General features: G+C 42.5%; 1 protein-coding gene across 4 annotated transcripts in view; it reads left to right on the top strand.

The window, feature by feature from the left end:
• The window catches only part of LOC138295404 (uncharacterized), a 229700-nt gene that overhangs the window by 133818 nt on the left and 71747 nt on the right, over positions 1-24135 (top strand). The gene's annotated exons all lie outside the window — the stretch shown is intronic.

Raw genomic sequence — 24135 nt, 5'->3', positions numbered from 1 at the left:
CAAAATCCATTAGATATTTTAAAATGATCTTTTCGGTTTATTGGACAGAGGACAGGTTAGCAGCAGGCATTCTAAGTGATACACCATATTTAGTTCACATAAACACTTTGCCTCATTTTTTTCTTTCACTTTAGAGCGACAGTCACCCATCCTCCAACACAGACCAATCATTTATAAGACATAATTTAGCATAAAGTAATTTCAAGAAGCTTTCCCTCAAAAAGTGTAAGAATGTAGCAATGCTCTCTCAATTACAATATATCCCTGGAACTATTGTTTGCTTGACCCAAGATTTGTAAGTGTGATTTGAGACCCCAGCAGGACCGTGACCCAAATATCACTCAAACATTGTTTAGAGCAAAATTTACCAGTGTTCCCTGTTGAACTTTTTTGCCATTTTGGTTACCAGTTTGAACTTCTTGCCAACATTCGGACAAAGTATATGGGACGTAGTAACTGTAAAGTTTAGGCAAGACTTGCAATAGAAGAGTTTCACCTGTTAACCTAGAGGCACTGAATACTCAGTCTTCAGTGTAAAATCATGGCACTTCTGGGTTGTCCATTGGCCTATTTTAAGCATCTAATATAGGCCTTTACAATTAATTTGAGTTTCAAGACCATTGATACAGAACAAGGTGAGTTATCTCCCCACTATAACACTTTTACAGTGGCTCCAAACAGAAGCAGCCAAGGAGGTGAGGCAACGTCGGAGACGGTGCAGCGTTGGTTCCTTACTGCTACAGGGGAGGTGAAGCATTGGTTCCTTGCTGCTAGGCATGAGAGAGTGAGGTGTCGGTTCCTTTCGGTTGCAGGGGAGGTGATGAGGCATCCATGGCGAGGCTTTGTTTCCTTACAACCCGGCAGGGTTGATGAATCCAGCAGGTCAAGATGCGCTGCTTCGACTTTGCGTTGTCACGAAACACACACCACTAGGCCACAGGTGCTCCGGAAGAGTCAGGCGTCACGGGTGTTGGTAACATAGGACTCATGCTGTGGTGGGACTTTGGAGGCGCTGCAGCGTCGTCACTGTCTTGGCACTTAGCGTGGACCACAGCTATGATGCAGTGAGAGGCACAGAGTCAGAAAGCTGCACCGGTCACTCTGGAGTCTATGTGCTTGGTTCCTTCTTGGTTGCACCAGAACTCACTCTCAAGGGCCCAGAACTGGATTTGGCACCACTTCGCAAGTCAGGACTCTCAGCAAGAGAACCCAGGTGCTAGCAGAAGAAGTCTTCGATGTCCCTGAGACTTCTTAACAGGAGGCAAGGTCAGTCCAAGGCCTTGGAGAACCTTTGGAAGAAGGATGTAGAAAGCAAAGTCCAGTCCTTTGACTCCCAGGATAGAAGCAGCAGCCCAACACAGCAAAACAACAGGCAGAGTGACAAGCCCTCCTACGGCATCCAGCTCTTCTTCCTGGCAGAATGTACTCAGTTCAGAAAGATTCTAACTTAGTGGGGTCAGAGGTCTTGTACTTATTCCCATTTCTGACTTTGAAGTAGGTAAACTTCAAAGAAGCTTCTATCTAGTGCACAAGACTGTCTTTCCTACCCTGGCACCAGACACACTCCAGATGGTTGGAGACTGCCTTGTTTAAGGACAGGCATATCCCTATTCATGTGCAAGTGTCAGTTCCTGTCACCACTCTAGCTCAGGAAGGTTCATCAGGATATGCAGGGCACACCTCAGCTTGGTTTGTGTGACTGTCTAGAGTGGATTTACAAGCAGACCAACTGTCCTGACCCAGGCGTGTATTCCACAGCCAGGCAGAGGCACAGAATGGATAAGCAAGAAAATGCCTACTTTCTAAAAGTGGCATTTTCAAACTTACAATTCAAAAATCAACTTCACCAAAATATGTATTTTTGAATTGAGAGTTCAGAGACCCCAAACTCTAAATCTTTATCTGCTCCCAATGGAAAATTACACTTAAAAGATATTTCACAGCAATCCTCTTGCTGCCCTATGGGAGAGATAATCCTTGCAATAGTGAAAATCGAATTTAGCAGTATTTCACTCTCAGGAGATATAAAACACACCAGCACATGCCCAACCTTTTAAATAAACTACACCCTGCCTTTGGGGCTGTCTTGGGCCTATCTTAGAGGTTACTTAAATGTAGTAAAAGGGTAGATATGGGCCTGGCAAGTGGATGGACTTGCCAGGTCGAAGTGGCAGTTTACAACTGCCCACAGAGACACTGCAGTGGCAGGTCTGAGACATGTTTACAGGGCTACTCATGTGGGTGGCACAATCAGAGCTGCAGGCCCACCAGTAGCATTTGGTTTACAGGCCCTGGGCAGACATGGTGCACTATACTAGGGAGGTGCTAGTAAACAAGATATGCCAATCATGGATAAACCAATCAAGTCCTAAAGCCAGCACAAAACGAAACGCAGCACATAATGACAAACAGGAGGTCAGAGGCAAAAAGTTTAGTAATAACCCTGCAAAAAGGGCCATTTCCAACAGCATGCTTCTGCAAAGCACATTACCACGTTAAGCTAAATACTTTGTCAGTGGAACATATTTAAAGATCACTGTAGTAGTTGCACTTAGACTCTTTGCTCAGAGTGTTTTAATAGGACCACAACTCTTGTGGAGTTGACCACCTTTACAAATGTTGGAGGCGCAGATTAATTACTGGTAATCTTCCTACACCATAGGCCTACTCTTTCACTGCACTGTCATTATTCCCAGCCCTGTTTCCCAAATGATTGATAGCTTTGGATGAGTTTCACGTTTTGCTTTGATGGAGTGCTTCTGTCACTGAAGAGCCCTTCACCTCCTCAGGAAAGAACTGGACTAGTTGCAATGAAGATTATCAGTGAGTAACTGGACAGGTATCTCGTTGTCAGATGGAAAAAGCACCCCAAACAGTGAAAGCTGTACATATTCACATTCCCTATTTAAACTCCTCTTAGTGTTTCTCAAGGTAATTGTGGAATGTGAAAGAGAACAGCAGACTGTTGGTGAGTGTTGTATTTTGTGTAGGGGAGTGCAAGAGTATGTATGTGGAATAGAACTTAAAATTTATGGTGAAAATGTGTGTTGATATCTGAAGAGGAGCCGCTTGCCAAGAGGTGTGTCACCTGCTTGCTTGAAATAGTATATAAGCTACTTAATTGTTGAGGAAATTTGTTGAAGAACACAGCCCTTTATCCACTTTATGATATTGACGACGAGTGGACACAATAAGATCATGTGGACCATCCAAAAGGTGTGTGGGTGCTTAGACTTCACACCTGTATTTCTGTGGCTGTAGAAAAGTAGGTTGGACTTTTCCCTTTTTTTCGTGCTGCAGAAAGAAGCTGGTTAAAAGTTTACAGCAATGTTACCCTGATCTTTAGAGTCGCACTGTTCGAGGCTGTGTGTATAAGAGTGAGAAGTAGCCATTAGCCTGTTGGCTTGTAAGTATCATTGCGTGGCCACACCACTGCCTGTGTGCAGAGCATCGAGAAGTGGCCTACAAGATGTTTCGCTCAAAGACATAAGCACATATGTGGAAAGTGGATGCAAAGGATCCGTTTTTTTCTTCAGATTTGAAACCTCTAGCTATTTTCATCTTTGGCTTCTATTTGAATTCCAACTAAGCATTAATTTGGCAAATAATTACCAGTGGTACCCATAACTAACAATGGGATTTCTTGCTCCTTTATCATGTTAAAAAGATGAAGGCACAAGTAATTTGTGGTTTCTCAAAAACGACTTTAAAACCTTATTGACTGTTCAGCCTTCATCTCCAAGTATTGAAGGGCCATGTGGTTAGATGTATTCAGTCCAATGCTGAAGTACATGAAGGTGTTTGTTGTGATTCTCAGAGAACATTTTATCTTGGGAAGCTACATATTTGCGCTAATGGTCTCAAGGAGTTGAAACATTTGCCTCTTTTGATTGATGCTGAGAAGGAAATTGGTGTGTAGGAATATGCAATTCAACAAATGCAATAAAGATTTGGAAAGAAGACCAAGATTGTTTGAGAACATTGCAAGCTTTATTCTCATTGTCAAACCAGCTATAGACATTGATGAGCAGATAGCTCTTCCGAAGAAGTTAGCAGCAGCATATGATTTTGGAAACATCACACATGAACAAGTAATCATAGACCAAGTCCTGATGAAAACCATGAGTATGAAAGTTCAAGACAATTTCACACTCAATTATAATCATACAGAGAAGAATTGAACAATTTGAAAAGTATTTCAAAGAAATTCAAGCAAAAAGTTGATCAGACAATATAGCTGTATCAAATAATGTTTCAACAAAAAGTGAAGATAAAGTGGACAAAGGAAAAGATTCACGTTTCAAGCATAAGAAGAAAGGCAGGTTGTCATTGAGCCACTCAGTCACATTCGGCTTGTTGAAGGTTTTGTCCAGCAATGCAGAGTTCATTTTAGAAGAATTTGTATAGACATGAAAAAAATGGGAAGGAACTGTGTCAAGACGAAAGTAGTAGTGTTGAAGATAGTTGTTCTAAGTGTCTTGTTTTATGCATTAGTGCTAGTAATAGGGATGGCAAGATACCTCACTTTGGTATAGAAAACATGGGGGCAAAGTAAATGCCAAAGGACTTGGTATACCAATCAGTCAATCAATCAGTTCATTTCGGATTCAAGATCAATAAAAAATAAATAAGTAACAATAAAAACCTCCCATATTTGTCCCAACATTGTTGAACACATTAATATTTCTTGTAAACTACAATTCAACATACACAATAACATCTAGATCGTCTAGGATAGATCACATCAAAATCAAAGTGCCATAATACATAGTCCAAAGATAACAATATATAAACAATTTTGACAGTGGTGGGAGGTGCTTAGGCAAATTAGCAGAAACGTATTACTTGTAAAAACATTTTTAGAAGCTTAACTCTACATGGGAATATTGTACATTTAAAGTTCTGAAATGCGAATGAATTAAAATATCAAATTAGTTAAAAAACGACTAACAAAATAAAAGGTCACTAGAAAAGTTGTCAGTGTCAACCATCTAAAAATCTCTTATGTATAATCCATGCAGCATATAAACATTTTGCGATGCTAATAAAAATCACTTTGTTAGTATCAGATCTCAAAATTCTTAGTACTATTTCATATTGTCTACTGGGGGTTGGTTTTGCAAATTCAAAGAAAGCTTGGGTTGAGAATGGAGCACAGACAGTTGCTGAAGCAAAGGGATAATAGTAAAGTGCTGAGCCGTCAATAACCTAATTTATGTCCTAGGCTCCATAAGCTCTGCCTTAAGGTCACTCACAGACTGGGACAGGTCCGAGTTCACAGGAGCATGTTGCTTAGTTTTGTTAATAATAAGAGGAGGGCAGCTTGCTATACCAGATTCACATAGAATATCAAGTTCCTACACTGCCAAAATAGAGCAACGATTGATACAAGCCTCTGTCACTTCATAGGGCAGCATCACAGAAGTAGGTTCACAAGCTGCCTCAATTTGAGGGGGTTCAGACACAGCACACCCATTTGTAAGAGTGAGTTTCTTACTGACTTGGGTGCCGTGCGGCTTTCAAGATTTGCCGGTCTTTTTAGTAAGCATTTTAGCCGAGGGTTTCCCTTTCCCCTTAGCGCCAGAAGGTGAAATGAGATTAGGAGATGTAGATTTTAGAATTGTTTTCCCTCTTCAATCAGTTCATTAATTCTCTTACTGCTACTAGACCTCTTAGCTGTTTTCTTTGATGAGGAAGCCCCACAGGAGTCTCAAGCGCCTTTCATCCCCATTGCTATTGGGAGGGAGGGATAAGGGAGATTTAAGGTTCTTATTTCAGGCTTAGGAAAACCAGTAGTTGCTGCTATAATGGGCATTAGAAAATCGAATATGAAACCCTAGACAATATTTTACATTGGAATCATGAACATACCTTTCAAAACCTGCTACAGCCAAGGGGGGTAGCCTAGTACAGCTTCCTCCTGGGCGATGACGGGCGAAGACGGGCCCACTGTTGGTCCAGTCTTCACCTGAGCATGGCCCACGCGCATTCCGCACAGTGGGAGTGCTGATGGCGTTTAATAGTAATGTGGGCTGATGTTCGCACCTCCCTGATGCTTGGAATTATGGGGTTTGGAGTTCCCTAACAGTCCCCAAACAAAGTTTCTCTGTCCCACGCAGTGGGTGTGTTGATTGCGCTTAATTGCGCTGTGGGCTGACGTTGGCACCTCCCTGGCACTTCAAATTATGGGGCTTGGAGTTCCCCAACAAAGTGTTGCCATCCCACGCAGTAGGGGTGTTATTGGAGTATATTAGTGCTGCAGACTGATTTTGGCACCTCCCTGACACGTCTAATTATGGGGCTTTGAGTCCTCCAACAGTTCTTCAACAAAGTATCAGCATCCTGCATAATGGAGGTGTTGATTGCACTTAATAGGGGTGCGAGCTGACATTGGTGCCTCCCTGGCACTTGGATTTATTGGGTTTGGAGTCCCCCAATAGTCCCCCAACAAAGTTTCGGCTTCCTGCACAAAGCGGGTGTTGATGGCGCTTTATAGCGCTACAGGCTGACGTTGGCGCCTCCCTGGTGCTTGAAATTAGGGGGTTTGGAGTTCCGTAACAGTCCCCCAAAAAAGTGTTGCGTCCCTGGGTATATAATTGTATTGGAGAAACTGGGGAACAAGCCATGGGGTCCCGGAGTCCATATCTAGTAGATAGTTGCCTAGGTAACTACATTGGAACACTTTGGAATTTACTGGATATTTGTGAGCAGGCTTGTGATTTCAAGGCAGATGACCAAAGAAAAGTTTATGTTGTGAGGAATAGGTAGGCACTGTTAGGGTGGTATCAGCCAACCATGAACCTTTTTGTTTACATTGTAAATGATTAATTTTTTAATGAACAAAAGTCTTTTATCAATGGCGTGGAAGGAAAGGTGTGAGGATTTGGGTGTATGGGCTGTGCAGCCTTACTGTGGAATACACTTGTGAAAACTGTCTTGGGTCCAGTCATGCTCATTTGAACAACCTTAAGTTCAATCCTGAATAGCTCCGTCTTTGAGCAGCAAGTCTTGAACAAAGAAACTTAGTGTAAAGCATTTAACAGTACCAAACAACAAAACAAAAAAGCCACACGACACAAAAGAAACACTATACCAATTTAGAAAAATAGAATATATTTATATGCATTTTTAGAGTCCAGGATGAACAAAACCCACTGGAGGATTCTGGAGATACAGAGTTTTAAAGGTTTATCACATTTTCATTCAGTAGCAAACAAGCACTGGTCAATTTAAAGTTTGTAAACTTTTGTAAAGGTTGGAAAGGGTTATTTAGGCTACTCTGGCCCTGTGTAGGAGAACACATCTGACAGGATGGAGGCCTGAGTGGCCAATGGGGTAGATTTGGACAGTTACCTGGCCACCAGAGCATTTTCCAGTCTAGTTCAGGTCATTTTTCAGTCCATTTACAAACTTTACAGTATGCCTTCCATAGACATTAATAGAGTGGTCCTCATGCTGGGGATACAGGATGAAAAGATGCTCAAAGATGCTTCTGATGCTGTGCAATCGACAGGGGTGCCTTTGTGGTGCTTCCTCGGTCCACAGGTAGTGTGAGGCGACTTTAGCCACATAGATCTGGGTCCCACAAATTCTTCTTTGAGACAGTAGAAGGACAGCTCTTGCTGGGCTACCGGTCTCCACACACAGCAGTCACAGCTAAATCCTTTAGTGGAGGCTAGTTTCCCTCTTGGGTGACCAATCTGGATTCTGACAATACTCACAGGTCCAACTGACTCAGGTGCAACTTTTAACCATCGAGGATCGGTCTCTTGGGGTATCCAGTGGCAGACAGTGGTGGGTCTTCCGAAGTGGCTAGTGTCTTACCAGTTTGGACTAGTTAAGCTCTTCTGTCCCTGGAGCTGGTTCCAGGGGGTCAGCCAACTGACCCATAGAGTCACTGCTTTCGTCTGGGGCATGACATATCTCTGAGCCAAGATCCACAGGCATAGTCCCACCTCTGCTAGCCCAAGGTGCACAGGTGCAACCCAGCAAACAGGCAGCCTCTCTTTGTGCGATCCTGGGGTCAGAAGGGCAGTCTGTCTACGGTCCTTGCTCCAGTTCTGACACGATCTGAGGTTCAGGGTGCCAGGGGTGCCATATTTATCCTAGGGAAGTGCCCTGAGTGAACAATGTGGTCACTCGCCAATGGGCTACCAGGTCTACTCTCTATTGGTGACGTCTTTCCAGCAATTTGTGGTATCTAAAAATCCCAGAGTGCATTATCTGCCCACTCCCAAGATGTCTGCACCATTCCTTGGCTAATAAGAGCTTGGTATCCCACCCAAGAGGTGTGACTATCTGTAGGCTACACCCCCACTGAAAATTTGGTTTGGGCACTGGTTTCCCATCTCTGTTGCCAGCCTGTCTACTAGATCGAAAGGCAGCCCCTCAGGAGTGTGATCACCATTTGCTCATCAAAGGCAACTTCCCCTTTGAAGCTTCCCTTATGGGCTAACACCATAAGTGGCTTCCTGTGAAGGGGAGGTAACACTTCACCTTGCAATAGGCTTCTATTGTTCCTAAGCTTAGGGGTCATTCACACTACTCCCCAGGCGGACAGAAAGCTGTCTGTTGGCCAGTTCCTGTATGAGGCTAGTAGACCAGCTAGGTCACAGAGTGACAACTTTCTAAAAGTTGCAATACTTTATAGTAACATTAAATTCCACCTTGGTATCAGGTCGAGTTTAATACCATGATTAATTTGATACCTTGCAGTACTCAGTTATGTAGTCCCATTTAGAAGTTAGCCAGGCTGGGGTACCAGTGTACCCTGTACCAGCCAATGGGGCTACTAACGTTTCCACAGCAAAATGACAATTTAGAGGTGTGACTGCTAAGACATATATAAAAAAATTAATGTTCAACATACAGCTCCCTGCCATAGGGCTCTATAGATATTTCTTAGGTGAGACTTACATATATTGTTATCAGAAGTGGTGGCCTCGCAAGTTGTTTGAATGGCAGTGTGGCTACTGTTCTTCCAGTCTGCAGTGGCAGGCTAGGAGCCATTTTGTACTTTGTCGCACACAGGGTGGCACAATCAGTGCTGCAGCCCGGGGTGGACATGCTACCTTACATGCCCTTGGTATACTGGATATCATATTTCAGGGACTTATAAGTTAGAGAGTACGTGCTAATTGGCATAAACTTTGTAAAGGGTTAGAACACTGACACAGAGTTCTGGTTAGCAGGCCTCATTGAACTCTCAGAGTCAAAAAACCAGCAGCATCAGTCCAAATATGTGGGGGAGAGCATGCAAAAAGAGGCATTTCCTTACAATAGGTATTTAATTTAATGAGTTAAAGGTTAGATTAGATTCAAGATCAAATGGGTTTTTAGACAGTTTAATGGGATTCAGACATCGCATCATTTTGAAACAAGACGCCATACCTGTGACGCACCATGTTAAAAATAAGCCTTTGACTTATAAATCCAAATTGAAGGAGTAGTTAGAAGATCTTTGTATGAAAGTTATAATAGAGCCTATTGAGTCGTCTGACTAGTTTTCTCCAGTCGTAATTTTCCTTAAATGTTCAAGTGATATGACACTATGGGCCATATCTACGAACACCGTTTCCCATAGACACAGAATGGGTAAAATCTTTTCGTACATCTGGCCCTGTGTGTCGACTCAAGGAGTTTGAATGAGTGTATATTGGTGAATAATCATAATTTGCCTAACATTTAAGAACTAATGTCATCTTTGGCAGGGGCAACTGCGTTTTCTCCCATAGATTTAGCAAATTCCTATGGCCAGGTGGAATTGAAGGAAGAGCCAAAACTTTTTACAACTTTCATGACGCATGAGCGTTCATTTCCGTGCCAACAGATACCATTTGTACTAACCAGTGTGATTTCTGTATTTCGGAGATATATGCACTAACTACTAAACAGTCAGAAAGGATCTCTAGCTTTTAAGGAAATACTAACCTTTTGGCAAAGGTCAAAAAGAGCATGATAATAATTTGGAGTGAGTTCTTGGTATCATTCTGGGACAAATAGTAAATTCAAGTTGGATCAAAGTTCAGTGTAATATTTTGGGGAACCTATTTCCGGGAAGGGAACAGAGCCAAAGAAGTCTTTAGTGGATGTCATTTTTAAAGTGCAGTAAGCCAGTTCTAAACACCTGTAAGCTTGTAAAGGGTTTTGTAAGCAAAATAGCACTGTTTTAACTTAAGAAGAATGCAGCACTTCTGTAGCAACAGGAACAACGTGATGCCTCCGATTTTAGCAAAATGAATTAGAAAGAGTCCATCCTTGAAAGCTTTTCTGATGGAAGAGCAACACATTTTATCAGAAGATGCAAGCAACTGTTGGTTGAGAGGGTTTTTGTCCCAGAAATGTGGTGAGAGTGAATGGACTGTTCATGAACCTTAAATATGAGTGAATAAATAATTTCAGATTGAAACGAGTTATTGGCATCTTCAAGGGTTGAGCATGTTCAAAACGTCTTATTGAAAGCATCCCTTCACAGTTTGCCCTGATCATAATCCCTTTTTAATGTTCTTTTCCATGTGGCAAAAGGACCCTTATATGAAGATTGATTAAACTAGCAGCTAAAATGCACGTGTTTTACTTTGTCATTGAGTATATTTCTAGAACAAAAAAGTCCACAATTTTATGTCTCAGTTGGCTGTATAATCTTTATGTGATGACTGCTTGGAGGAAGAGTAGATGTGTGTAGGAGGCTGGCCTGGCTTGTAGTGGGTACCAGAGGTACTTACACCTTGTGCCAGGTCCAGTTATCCCTTATTAGTGTAGAAGATGTGTTTCTAGCAGCTTAGGCTGATAGAAGGTAGCTATGGGAAAGCAGCTTAGGCTGAACTAGGAGACATGTAAAGCTCCTACTATACCACTGGTGGCATATGCACAATATCATAAGAAAGCACAATACACAGATATACTAAAAACAAAGGTACTTTAATTTCATGACAATATGCCAAAAGTATCTCAGTGAGTACCCTCAGTATGAGGATAACTTATATACACAAGATATATGTACACAAACCAAAATTATGCAGGTAATAGCAAAAAGAAGTAATGCAAGCAATGTAAAGTTACAGTAGATTGCAATAGGAGCACAGAGGTATAGGGGCAACACAAACCATATACTCCAAAAGTGGAATGCAAACCACGAATTGACCCCAAACCTATGTGAGCTTGTAGAGGGTCGCTGGGACTGTAAGAAAACAGTGAGGGTTAGAAAAATAGCCCACCCTAAGACCCTGAAAGGTAGGTGTAAAGTGCACCTACTACCCCCAGAGAGCACAGAAGACGTGCTAGGGGGATTCTGCAAGGAGAACAAACACCAGCAATGCAACAACAGTGGATTTCCGGACCTGAGTACCTGTAAGACAAGGGGACCAAGTCCAAGAGTCGCGACAGTGTCGAGAGTGGGCAGGAGCCCAAGAACTGCCAGCTGAGGGTGCAAGGAAGCTGCCATCTGTTGGAAGAAGCTTAGGGGGTTATTCTAACTTTGGAGGAGTGTTAATCCGTCCCAAAAGTGACAGTAAAGTGACAGATATACCACCAGCCGTATTACGAGTTCCATAGGATATAATGGACTCGTAATACGGCTGGTGGTAAATCCGTCACTTTTCCGTCACTTTGGGACGGATTAACACCTCCTCCAAAGTTAGAATAACCCCCTTAGTGTTCTGCAAGAACGAAGAGGACTAGGAACTTCCACTTTGGAGGATAGATGTCCCACGTCGTGAAGAAGCTTGCAGAGGTATTCCCATGCAGAAAGACCGCAAACAAGCCTTGCTAGCTGCAAGGGTTGTGGTTAGGGTTTTTGGATGCTGCTGTGGCCCAGGAGGGACCAGGATGTCGCCACTTAGATGAGGAGACAGAGAGGGCGCACAGCAAGTCAGGGAGCCCTCATAGAAGCAGGCAGCACCCACAGAAGTACCTGAACAGGCACTTAGAAGAAACGTGAACCGGAGTCCACCCAAAGTCACAAAAGGGAGTCCCACGACGCCGGAGGACAACTCAGAAGGTTGTGCACTCCAGGTTAGAGTGTCGGATACCCAGGCTTGGCTGTGCACAAAGGAAATCCTGGAAAAGTGCACAGGAGCCGGAGGAGCTGCAAATCATGCGGTACCCAGCAATGCAGTCTAGCGTGGGGAGGCAAGGACTTACCTCCACCAAACTTGGACTGAAGAGTCACTGGACTGTGGGAGTCACTTGGACAGAGTTGCTGAGTTCCAGGGACCATGCTCGTTGTGCTGAGAAGGGTCCCGGAGGACCGGTGATGCAGTCTTTTGTTGCCTGCAGTTGCAGGGGGAAGATTCCGTCGACCCACGGAGATTTCTTCAGAGCTCCTGGTGCAGAGAGGAGGCAGGCTACTCCCAGAGCATGCACCACCTGGAAACAGTCGAGAAAGCCGGCAGGATGAAGCGATACAAGGTTGCTAGTAGTCGTCTTGCTACTTTGTTGCGGTTTTGCAGGCGTCCTGAGCAGTCAGCGGTCGATCCTTTGGCAGAAGGTGAAGAGGGAGATGCAGAGGAACTCTAGTGAGCTCTTGCATTCGTTATCTGGTGAGATCCCCAAAGCAAAGACCCTAAATAGCCAGAAAAGGAGGTTTGGCTACCTAGGAAGGAGGATTGGCTACCAAGAGAGGTAAGAGCCTATCAGAAGGAGCCTCTGACGTCACCTGCTGGCACTGGCCACTCAGAGCAGTCCAGTGTGCCACAAACACCTCTGTTTCCAAGATGGCAGAGGTCTGGGACACACTGGAGGAGCTCTGGGCACCTCCCCTGGGAGGTGCAGGTCAGGGGAGTGGTCACTCCCCTTTCCTTTGTCCAGTTCCGCGCCAGAGCAGGGCTGGGGGAATCCCTGAACCGGTGTAGACTGGCTTATGCAAAGATGGGCACCATCTGTGCCCATCAAAGCATTTCCAGAGGCAGGGGGAGGCTACTCCTCCCCAGCCTTCACAGCTATTTCCAAAGGGAGAGGGTGTTACACCCTCTCTCAGAGGAAGTCCTTTGTTCTGCTTTCCTGGGCCTGGGCTGCCTGGACCCCAGGAGGGCAGAAACCTTCTGAGGGGTTGGCCGCAGCAGCAGCTGCAGTGGAGACCCCGGAAAGTCAGTTTGGCAGTACCCCGGTTCTGTGCTAGAGACCCGGGGGATCATGGAATTGTGCCCCCAAAGCCAGATTGTCATTGGGGTGACAATTCCATGATCTTAGACATGTTACATGGCCATGTTCGGAGTTACCACTGTGACGCTGTACATAGGTAGTGACCTATGTACAGTGCACGCGTGTAATGGTGTCCCCGCACTCACAAAGTCTGGGGACTTTTCCATGAACGATGTGGGGGCACCTTGGCTAGTGCCAGGGTGCCCTCACACTAAGTAACTTTGCACCCAACCTTCACCAGGTGAAGGTTAGACATATAGGTGACTTATAAGTTACTTAAGTGCAGTGGTATATGGCTGTGAAATAACATGGACGTTATTTCACTCAGGCCTGTGTAAGAATTGTCAGAGCTCCCTATGGGTGGCAAAAGAAATGCTGCAGCCCATAGGGATCTCCTGGAACCCCAATACCCTGGGTACCTCTGTACCATATACTAGGGGATTATATGGGTGTACCAGTATGCCAATGTGAATTGGTAAATTTAGTCACTAGCCTGTTAGTGACAAATTTGGAAAGCAGAGAGAGCATAACCACTGAGGTTCTGGTTAGCAGAGCCTCAGTGAGACGGTTAGGCATCACACAGGGAACACATACAGGGCACATACTTATGAGCCATGGGGCCCTGCCTGGCAGGGTCCCAGTGACACATAGATTAAAACAACATATATACAGTGAAATATGGGGGTAACATGCCAGGCAAGATGGTACTTTCCTACAATGTGTCAGGGGGCAATCAAGCGTACTGATTGAGGAGGGGAATTTGATATTGGCAAAGAAGGTGAGTTTTTCAAAAACAGTTGGTAATTATACTGAAAGCTACTCCGTGAAATTAAAGGGATTTGTTAGGAATGGTTATTACAAAGTAAGAGACTTAAGAGGAGAGCTTCAGTTATTTTCAGAGGTTAATAGTCAACTGGTGTTTTAAAAAGGTGTTGTCGCACTGGTTAGTAAGTTGTTTAATCCTGTGGAATATCGAATTTGATTATAGATAAGGCACATTTTTGGCATTTCGCATTTGAAATGGTGTATTCAGCAATATTTTGGCAGCCTGCACTGGTTGCTGAAGTATATAAGGAGGTGCAAAGTTGAAATTGTTTATAGTATGAGGGACATGGAGGCAAAGATTATTGCATCTCCTCTTCACTGTTTATTTTCAACAGCCATAAAACATATCAGCATAACACAATGTATTCATGTAAAAAACTACAATACCTATGAATACAATGGAACTACAAATCCCAAAAGGCCAATGGATAATGGCCAATCAGCATTCAGGTGACCATATAAACCATAAAAGTCTGCCTCTCCTTGCTGCGAGGATCCAAAGTTATCAGGATATTGTTTATTTTTTTTCTGAGCTGCTACTGAACACAATGGAGAATTGAGAAGCTGTGAACCAATATAATATTGAAAATAAGGGAGGCAGAATAATGAGTCAAACGTATTAATAACAAATATATTATTCAATAATTATGACAAAAGGGTGGATAATCTTTGCATCTGTGTCCTTAGTAGAACTGGAAATTCTTGGTCACGAATGATATAACATTTTTGAGTCTATGTCAGAATTGGGGACTTCAGATTATGCACGTTTAAAGCTTAGCAGCATTTTTAGAAAAACATTACTTACAGATTCATAATAGAATTCCTTCCTATACAGGTTATCTCTGTAAGAGAAGCACCAGCATCAAAAGATTTTGAGGAGATTGCACTTCTGACAGAATGAGCTCTAAATATAAAATGTCAATGCTTCCTTCAGATCAAATACATTTGATCCATCTAGCTAATGTAGAGAATTAAACTGGAGCATAAGATTTGATGAAGAAGCAAATAACTGTCCAGACTGAGAAGTTCTGTACTTTTTAGCAACACATTCATAAGATTTTAAACTCGTAATTTCTTATCTCCTGGAAAAGTGTGGTAAGATATTTATTTGAAAGCAGATTTAGTTCTTTTGGATTTATGAAATGTAACTCCATCAGGAGTAAAATACTTACCTGCAAGATAGAAATGCATGAATATCTGATACTCTTTTACAAGAGACTAGGCAAAGTAACAAATATATTTTGGTTGATAATTGTTCTCTGGATAGGTATCTATTCTCTGGCCATTGTTGAAGGACTTTTAAAACAATGGAAACATCCAATAAAGTTAAATGTTTAGGACAAGGAGCAAAAGAAAAATAGATACCTCCTAAAAGCTTAGAAACTAAAGGATGTTCACCAACAGGATGATTACCTATCGGTAAATGACCAGCAGAAATGACTGAACAGTAAGAATGTATTGTTCTATAAGAAAGACCTTATGAAGCCCAAGAAACTAAACTATTCACTAAAAGGGTAATGTCTTCTGCCACGGGATCCAAACCCTGTTGCAATCACCAAATAGATAACCTGTTCCATGTTGAATTATATGTTTTGTTTGTGGATTCAGCCTATGCTTTGACGATGTTGTTCGCCTGGCATCTTTGAAATTTCCAGAGTTCAAGTCTACAATGTTTTTCCCCCTGGAACATGTGTTGCTATGACTGAAAAATTGTGTGAAATACAAATATGCCCCAAACCCTTGGCTGTCTCTGCCAATAGGCAAGCTTTTGGTCCTCTAAATGATTGATGTATAGGACTGCTGACACAGTCTCTATTTTCTAAAAAGAAAACAAAAATGGCATTTTTGGCTGCAAAAGATGAAATTGCAAAAGAACTGACTATGGGGGTCATTACAACCTCGGCGGTCTTTTCACAAGACGGCCGAGGGACCGCCGTGCTGAAGACCGCCAGTGGTGACTGTTGGCCGCTCTACGTCGTTTTTCTGACGGAGAGCCGCCAACAGCCATAGTGACGGGCAGTGGGGAAGTGGAGGCTGCTCCACCTCCACCGCCACGCCTACAGAACACCGCCCAGCGAATCACGTCCTGCGATTCGCCGCAGCGGTGTTCTGTTGGCGGTGTGGTGTCGGCGGAGCTGCCCCCATGGCTCCCGTCCCCTCCAGGAGGATCGACGGAACAGGTAAGCCGATCGTCCGTTAGGGGAGAGGGGTGGGGGGTGTTGTGTGGGTGCATGGGGGTGTGTGTGGGTGTATGTGGAGGGGGTGTGTGAGTGCGTGTATGCTTGCGGGGGTGTTGTGTGTTTGGGAATGAGTGCGTGTATGTCTGTGGGTATGTCTGTATGGATGTGTGCGTGTATGTTCGACTGTGGATGTGCATGTCTGACTGTGTGTGTGGATGTAGGCATGTATGTCGGCGTGTGTGCGTGTAAGTGTGTAGGTGGTGCCTGCGTGCGTGTCGTGTGGGTATGGGTGATGTGATGTTGGGGGTCGGGGTGGGGAGGGGGGCCCTGCCACCTTTGGGGGGTGGCAGGGGTGGTGGGGAGGTAGGGGAGGGAGTCGGGGTGGGAGTGGGGGAGGGGAAGACTCCTATCAGTGCCAGGGAAGGAATTCCCTGGCACTGATAGTGCTTACCGCCATCGATTTCATGGTGGTTCCTACCGCTGGAAATCCACGGCGGTAAGCCGGGTCAAAATACTGGCGGCGGCATTGTCACGCCCGCTGGGCTGGAGACCCAGGTTTCCAGCCCAGCGAGCGGAACGGAGAAGCGGCGGATGACCATGACGGTAACCGCCATGGTCATAATCCTCAAAAAAAGACCGCCAGCCTGTTGGCGGTCTTACCGCCGCTTTAACACCGTCCGCCAGGGTTGTAATGACCCCCTAAGTGTTCTAAACAATTTTTATGAGGAGAGGTCTCTTCCAAAGACCATCTGCCTCCTGTTGTTAGATCGCCATATCTTTTATCACAGCCTATTTACTTGCATCTGATTCAATCATCATGTCTGGAATGAGGCCAAAAATGTCTCTGCCATTCTATACATCCATGTCATCAAGCCACCATTGTAACTCTTGATGTACTTCGGAGGTAAGCTGTATGTGATCTGAAAAAGAGAGGCCTCTTCTCAAATGGATGATTTGTAATCTTTGGAGGGCACAATAATGTAGAGGACCCAAACAAATAGCCTGGATTAATTAAGCTTGAAGAGACACTATTCTTGCTAACCAATGAAAAGTAATCCAATTGTTTGTTAGAACTTTGTGAATCTCTTTTTTAATAGTTAAATCTTCTGAATTGGTAAGTATAAAGAAATTGAAATGGAGTAAATAGCAAAACTTAGGAGTTGTTTGCTTTGTCGGAATTAGATCTGATTTGTGTTTATTACAAATCCTATAATCTGAAGAAGAGTTATAATCAAAATCAATTGTTGTTGAAGGATGATGGGATCTTGAGACATTCGGAGTATGTTATCTACATAAATAATTAGTCGAAGTTATCTGGCTCTCACAAATTCTCCAACTGGTTTTAACAACTTGGTAAAGCACCATGATGCAGAAGAAAGACCAAAGTGAAGGTTTAAGAATTCATAAATTAGTTTTTTTTCCTTTGAAATTAGAGGAAATGCCGGTGGGGAGCATGAATTAGAATTGCTAATTAAGCATATTTTAGACCCAGTCGGACCATAAAATATGTTTCTCTTAAAATATCAGAAGATGGATTCCTTCCATCTTAAAATGTCTGTATGAAATCTTAGAATTGAGATCTTAGAGATGTATCACTATACAAAATCCTTCTCCTTTTTTGTCCACAAGAACAATGTTGCTGAGGAATCCTTTGGGATGAAGAGAAGATGGAGTGATATCTTAATTTTTTAATAAGGGACTGCATTCCCTGATCTGTGAATTTCAGTTAGAGTTTTGTGAAGAATATCTTTTGTGGAATTTTGTCTAAATAGGAGTAGAATTGAATTCTAGACAATAACCTAAAACTGTTTGAAGAAACCATGTATTTTTTGTTATTTTCATCCAATTTGATTTAAAATAACGAATTCTTCCTCCCAATTTTTTGAGGGAAAAAATGTGGTGACTTTCCTTTAAAGAAATTGTGTGATGACTTCCCACAGTAGTTGCCACATTGGAATTATCCTCTGTAACTCCTTCCTTTGAAGGGAAAGAAGGGAACTTTTTCTGGCTTTCATTCCAAGAACCTCTCCATCAAAGATATCCTCTGTTTGGAGCCTTATATGAGAAACTACTGCTGAAGGGGGCCCTGCCTCTGCCAGTCCTGATAAAAAGGTTAAGTTGACATACATATCTCAATGCCAATTTACCTTGACTAAGGAAGTAAAGGTACTGAATTTTGAGTCTTGTTTTACAAATGGTTCTCCAAATAAAAAAGCATCAGCCAATGGACCAGCTTCATTAGTTGTTAGATCATAGAGTTTGGGGTCAATATGGAGAAGAATGGATCTTTGTTTTGTAGCTCAAACACAATCTGCATTCCCCAGAAGGCAACTAGCTCTCTGAGTCCAGCCACGTAAAACATCAGGATCAATAGTGTTACCCCGATCCTTGGATATGAAAGCAAGGACTATAACCTTTGATAAAGGACTTTATAACCTAATAGTTTGTCTTGACAGCTTTTCCAAGACCTGTCTATACTTTTTGTGGGGTCTTTAATGAATTGTCCTAGGAAAACTGCCAATTTAGGGTCTGTATCAGTTGTGTGTGCAACATGACCTGATAAAGTTGATTTTGAGCATTCAGTTTATTCCGAATTTCTTTAGGAAAAGGTTTTCTCAATCTGTTCTCAATATATGCTACAGATTTAGGAGTCAGAGTCCATTCAAAGGAACAAGGATGGATAATATCTTCTGGATCAAAAGTATAAAAAAGAATAGGTGAAGGTTGAGAACTGGATGTGCCTTCAGCAGTGCTGTTAACTTCACATTTTCTCTTTTTTGTTTTAGGTCTCTAAGACCTTTCATTTTCATCATCAGAAGAATCTGTGTCACAACAGTCATCAAAAGTATTCCCTGAAGGAACAGAGTCCAAATAATCATTATCATCTTCTTGTTAAAAAGTATCTGGAAATGTGTCTAGATTTTCTAGAACATCAGATTTTGAAACAAGTTTTTTAGACTTCGAAGTAGAAATGCCACATTCTTCAACTGGGTCTTGTACATATGAGAACAAAGATTTTATTTTGATGAGTGACAGGTCCGAAAGTTTTATAAACAGATTTATGAACATAATTCTGTAACGGTTTATTAAAAACTGGTTTATCAGACCCAATAATAAATTCTGAAATGGATTCAGTGGACAAGTCCTAAGGAATAGATGGATTTGTTTTTGACACCCCTAGTATATATAAATATACTATTATTAGGCAGTAATCAAATTAAGCCCCTTATGATGTAATACTATGTAAAATAAAATATAAAGGATACTTGGCTACTGATACAGATGTAATCTGTAAGTTCAAGAGATAGCAATTAAGTGCACAATTCAAGTTGTCTTGGTTGATAAACAAGTCACATTGTATAAATACAATACATCTATAATTATTTCAACCTTGAAATCTCTCGTTCATTAGAAGGCGTCATCAAGAACATGGAAAAAAAACATAATGAAAAGGTACATATCCATTGAATGCTTGGTAGGCATGAAGTGAGATTTGCTCTTGTAGGTGGGTTTAAGGTAGAGTTCAAGGAAGGGCTGACAAGTGGGCGAAAAAATTAAGGTAAGGAAAAAAACTAAAAATACTAAATGTACTGTCTCTTCATGTTACCCTCAACCAAAAGCCACAAAACAAATGCAACATAGTGGCAGTTGCGCTGACCCCGTTGGAATATTTCAACCATTCCAACAAAGGGGCAAAAAAAGAATATTTAAATAAAGTGGATTGGCCAGCAAACATTTGTGAGATCTTTAAATACATTTATTTAAAAGACAAGATGTGACTAAAGAGACAAATAAACTAAATATAATATCATAAATGTGATACAATTAATAATAGTTGTCTTGCCACTGAGCAGCAAAGAAGAGGGAGATTTCTATTGGGCATTATGGTTTATTTCTTCACTTGAATGCTGATTGTACTTTATTTTTTTTCCTTTTGGGATTTATAGTTTCATTATATTCATGGGTATTGTAGCTTTTTATATGAATAGATTGTAATATGTTTATATGTGTTATGGCTGCTGAGAATAAACAGTGAAGAGGGGGACTGCAGCCTCCTGTAGCCTCTATTCCTGACAAAGGATGGTGGAATGTGTGCAATGATTGGGGAGTCTGCTAATGCTTGCAAAGTTGATTTTCTACTGGGCCCAGGGCATAAATTGGCAATCAATATTTTGTCTCCTTCAAATACATTGCCACCAAATATGTTTTAAGCTTTAGTCTTTATAGATTAGTAGTCAAAGTGGCCTAAAGTCAAGATGGTTATGTAAACTGGACACTAATGCAATAATCTATATTATGCTGGTGAAAGCACTTCATATCACAGTTTTGGCGCACAGGAAAAATCCACATTATGAAACCAGAAATACCTTTTGAATTGTTGAGGGGGAGCATGGCTGCAACAGAATTGTGCCCTTGGTGGTTGTCTGAAAGATCGTGTTAGATGAAGGATAATGGAATAAGGACATTTTGGGAAGCAGTAAGAAAAAAAGAGGAGAATGGCTGAGTGTATAAATCAAAAGTGTGGTATTGAAGAGAAGAGTGGATATAAAGAAGTCCTCGGATGGTTGGAAAGGGCGGTTGAGGTTGCCAGATCCTACTAAAGTAACAACAGCAATAAAATGTGTGCTAAGACTAAAAGATGGAAGGTGTTGGAATCTGGGAAGCCTATTAATGTCTAGAGGATAGGTGAATAAACAAGAGTAGAGGAGGAGGCTGCTGTTGGTGGCGTTAGTTTCCATTAATTGGCTGATGTGCCAGGAAGCTACCTTGAAATACAGTGTGCACCTAGGGTAGAAATGGTTATGATAATATGTATGTGGGTTTCAACCTGCTTACCATGCAGTGTGTTTTCAGTGGTATGGACTTTAGGAGCTGGGGGTTGCTGAATAAATCTAAATTATTTTTATTGAGATGTTACTTTGGATTATTTGTGTTATATATATTATTGGGAGCTCTTTTGCGTCTTTTAATTTGTCTGTGTTCTTTAATTTAAGAAGGAAGATATCTTGTATGGATGGGGAAGTGAATAGCAGAATGTTGGCGAGTGTGGTGTTCTGTGGAGCTGAACGTGAGTTTACCTATGTAGAACTTAAAATGCACAGTGAGAATGTAAGGAATCCAACCCTGGGTACCCATTCATGTTGTAATAGTAATGGACTGATTTTTTAGCTAAAGAGGCCGGGTGGCTTCCCTGCTTCTTCTTGCGTTTGTCTGTCACCTAAAGCACAGCTTTTGATTGGATGACGTGTATCCTTCCAATGTTTACATTCAGCGAAATATGTTTTTCTTTTTCTGTCAATCCTCCAGGTTATTTGAGTGTTTCCCTAATACAGACCTCTTATTGACGTTGAAAGAGTACCCTGCTTCTCATATTTCCTTAACTGAAGCGTGATGTTCGTCACTGGCTTGCAGTTACGAAATTCATAACGCTAGACCGCCTCAGGCGTTAAGCAGGGAGAGACTCACCCAAGACATCCCACTTTACAACCAGACTACGAGTTTTTTATTACATTATAGAGACTAGAAAGCTTCTCCTTCAGCTTTCAAAAACGCACTTAATCAAACACCAGCTTTCCTTGTGCTGGTCATTTGCAGCAGTCCGATTCCTGTTAATGATTGTTTTCAAATCTGTTTCCACTTGACCTGTTTACTAGTCAGACAGAAACTGTTTTGTTGAGTGAGACAATTGCGGCCTCTTGTGGACAGTATCAAAACCCATACCAACACAACCGTGCATGTTCTGATGCGAAAAGTACCGCAAGGCGCCCTTCAAGTGACCGTGAACAATACATGATTCTGAAGAGGCCGTGCAGTGTTCTTTTTGAGGCACAATGGATTACTGTGTCTGAATGTATATCATTAGCGTTGAATTGTCGCTCAGCCACACCTAAAGTAATCTTTAATTATAGTGACTTGCAGAAACCCCGGCCGACCCACAACAAAGGGATTCTTAAGGCGTGATAAATAATTGATGGGTTTCCCTCTTGTAAATAATTTACAGTAAGACTAAGGGAGGTTGCTAAGACACACATAACACAGAACCAACAAAGTGGAGCGTAACGGTAACACATTAGGATTAAAAAAGCCATTTGCCTCATTTATAATTAGATATATAACAAGCATTTGCAATGCGGTGGGTCTCGCGTTTTCTGGAGTTATTAGCGTTGTAAACTCCTAACCGGACTTTTCTTGACACACAAACTGAAAATGAAAAGTAAAACAGTTTCACATAACTAACCGGACTTTTCTTGCCACATAAACTGAATATGAAAAGTAAAATAGTTTCACTTAAGCGAGCCGACGGCTGCCATGAGAGCTGAGCAGACACACAAAAGGAAACTTCGCTCCCAGTGAAAAGTATTGGTAAAAGTGCAGTTAAATCAAGCAAATTTTAAAAGGCAAGCCCACGAACCAATCAAACTGATGGGCGTGACATGGGCGTGGTTAAAAGCTCCACAAAATCCAGACACAAGAAGCATTTTCGCTTAGTTTTTGTATTTAAAATGAGGACCAATGTAGGTAAATAGGTTTATCATTCACTTTGCACACGTTACAGAATTTTGGTTATTTTGTGCGGGTTCTTGGTACCAGCTGAAAGCTGGTGTTAGGAACAAGTTAAAGTGTAAGGACACAGCACTACTGCTTAACGCTAAATGACCGCAGCACTCAAAGTGAGTGCTTAGACGTTTGCGCCAATGCTGTCCAGGCATTTGAATGAGGCTGCATTTTTGTTCTCTAGATTTTGATGGAAAAAAACCTTTAACCGTTTTAATATTTATAGAATGTAAAGCGGGGTTGTGGTTTCTAGTTTTATATCATTTCACGTAGATTACATTATTACAAAAGACAAAAGAACAAAGCATACGTCACCCAACGACTCTGTTGTTGTCCATACTACAGTCAGCTAAAGTTGAGCAACAGCATATAACATGTGCAGAAGTTTCTACTATATTTTTCCCCAAGAGGGTAGTTGCATTTTGTCTATACTCCTGACCCCAGTCCCAGTAACAGACAGCATCTTTAAATGATCTTACAAGGGGGTTAGCACCAGATGAGGGTGGCGGCAGGATGTTTGGGCCATGACACCCCCAAATAAATGCATTCTGGACTTGGTAGTTGGGTCAGGGGGGCTGAGTCGGGTCTGGTATCTCTGTGTCGGTTCTTCTTCTCCTTGTAGTGTTGCCTCATGGGTGACCAACACCATGTCCAGTGCCCAAGTGTGTGTGTGGGGGTAATTTTTAGGTATTCTCCCTTGGGTGTATTGTTAAGTGGTTCACCCTGACACTTTGCGTCAGGATGTAAATAAATTGCAACCTTGGGTACAGGCATGGTCAGTCGTAATGCCACCAGGGGCGGCTTCTCCGCTATGGCAGAGGAGCATCGCCCCCTCCCTGCAGCAGCAGCTGCAAAACTTTTACAGTAAAAACATAATAAACTGTGTTTATTATGTTTTTACTGCAAAAAGGGCAGGGCCCCTGGCATGACAGGGACTGAGGGGGAGTGCACAGCACTCCCCCTCAGTGCGTATGTATGTTTGGCCGGCCGTCTCGGGCCTGCCAAACATATATGCGCAGTAGGCTCTGTCCAACCTGACACCTCAGTGCTGGATTGGAGAGAGCAGGCTGAGGCTCCCACTCTGCCTCGGAGCACACAGCCAGGGCGCTCCGTCCAGTCCTACTGCTGCTTTCATGCTGCTGGCAGATGAGGAGTGGTTTCGGAGGTGGCGCGGCGTGGAGAAACAGGTACATTTGTTTTTATTTATTTTATTTTTTTGCGCTCCCCCCGCTCAGCCCCTTCGCCCTCCCACAAGCCATGACTAAAGGCCACTAACAGAGCTACAGGTGTGTCCTAGAGTTTCTTTGCCAAGATCGCCTGCGCCATGCTATATTCCTGAGCCAAGCATGAAAGACAAAATAGAGACCTTTGATATAAATGAGAGACAGAGAGAGATACTTATCTGGTAACTCAATTGCAAAATGTGAGACCAGAT

The sequence above is a fragment of the Pleurodeles waltl genome, chromosome 1_2 (assembly GCF_031143425.1).
Source record: "Pleurodeles waltl isolate 20211129_DDA chromosome 1_2, aPleWal1.hap1.20221129, whole genome shotgun sequence".
Lineage (NCBI taxonomy): Eukaryota > Metazoa > Chordata > Amphibia > Caudata > Salamandridae > Pleurodeles > Pleurodeles waltl.
This window is presented reverse-complemented; position numbering and strand designations above follow the sequence as displayed.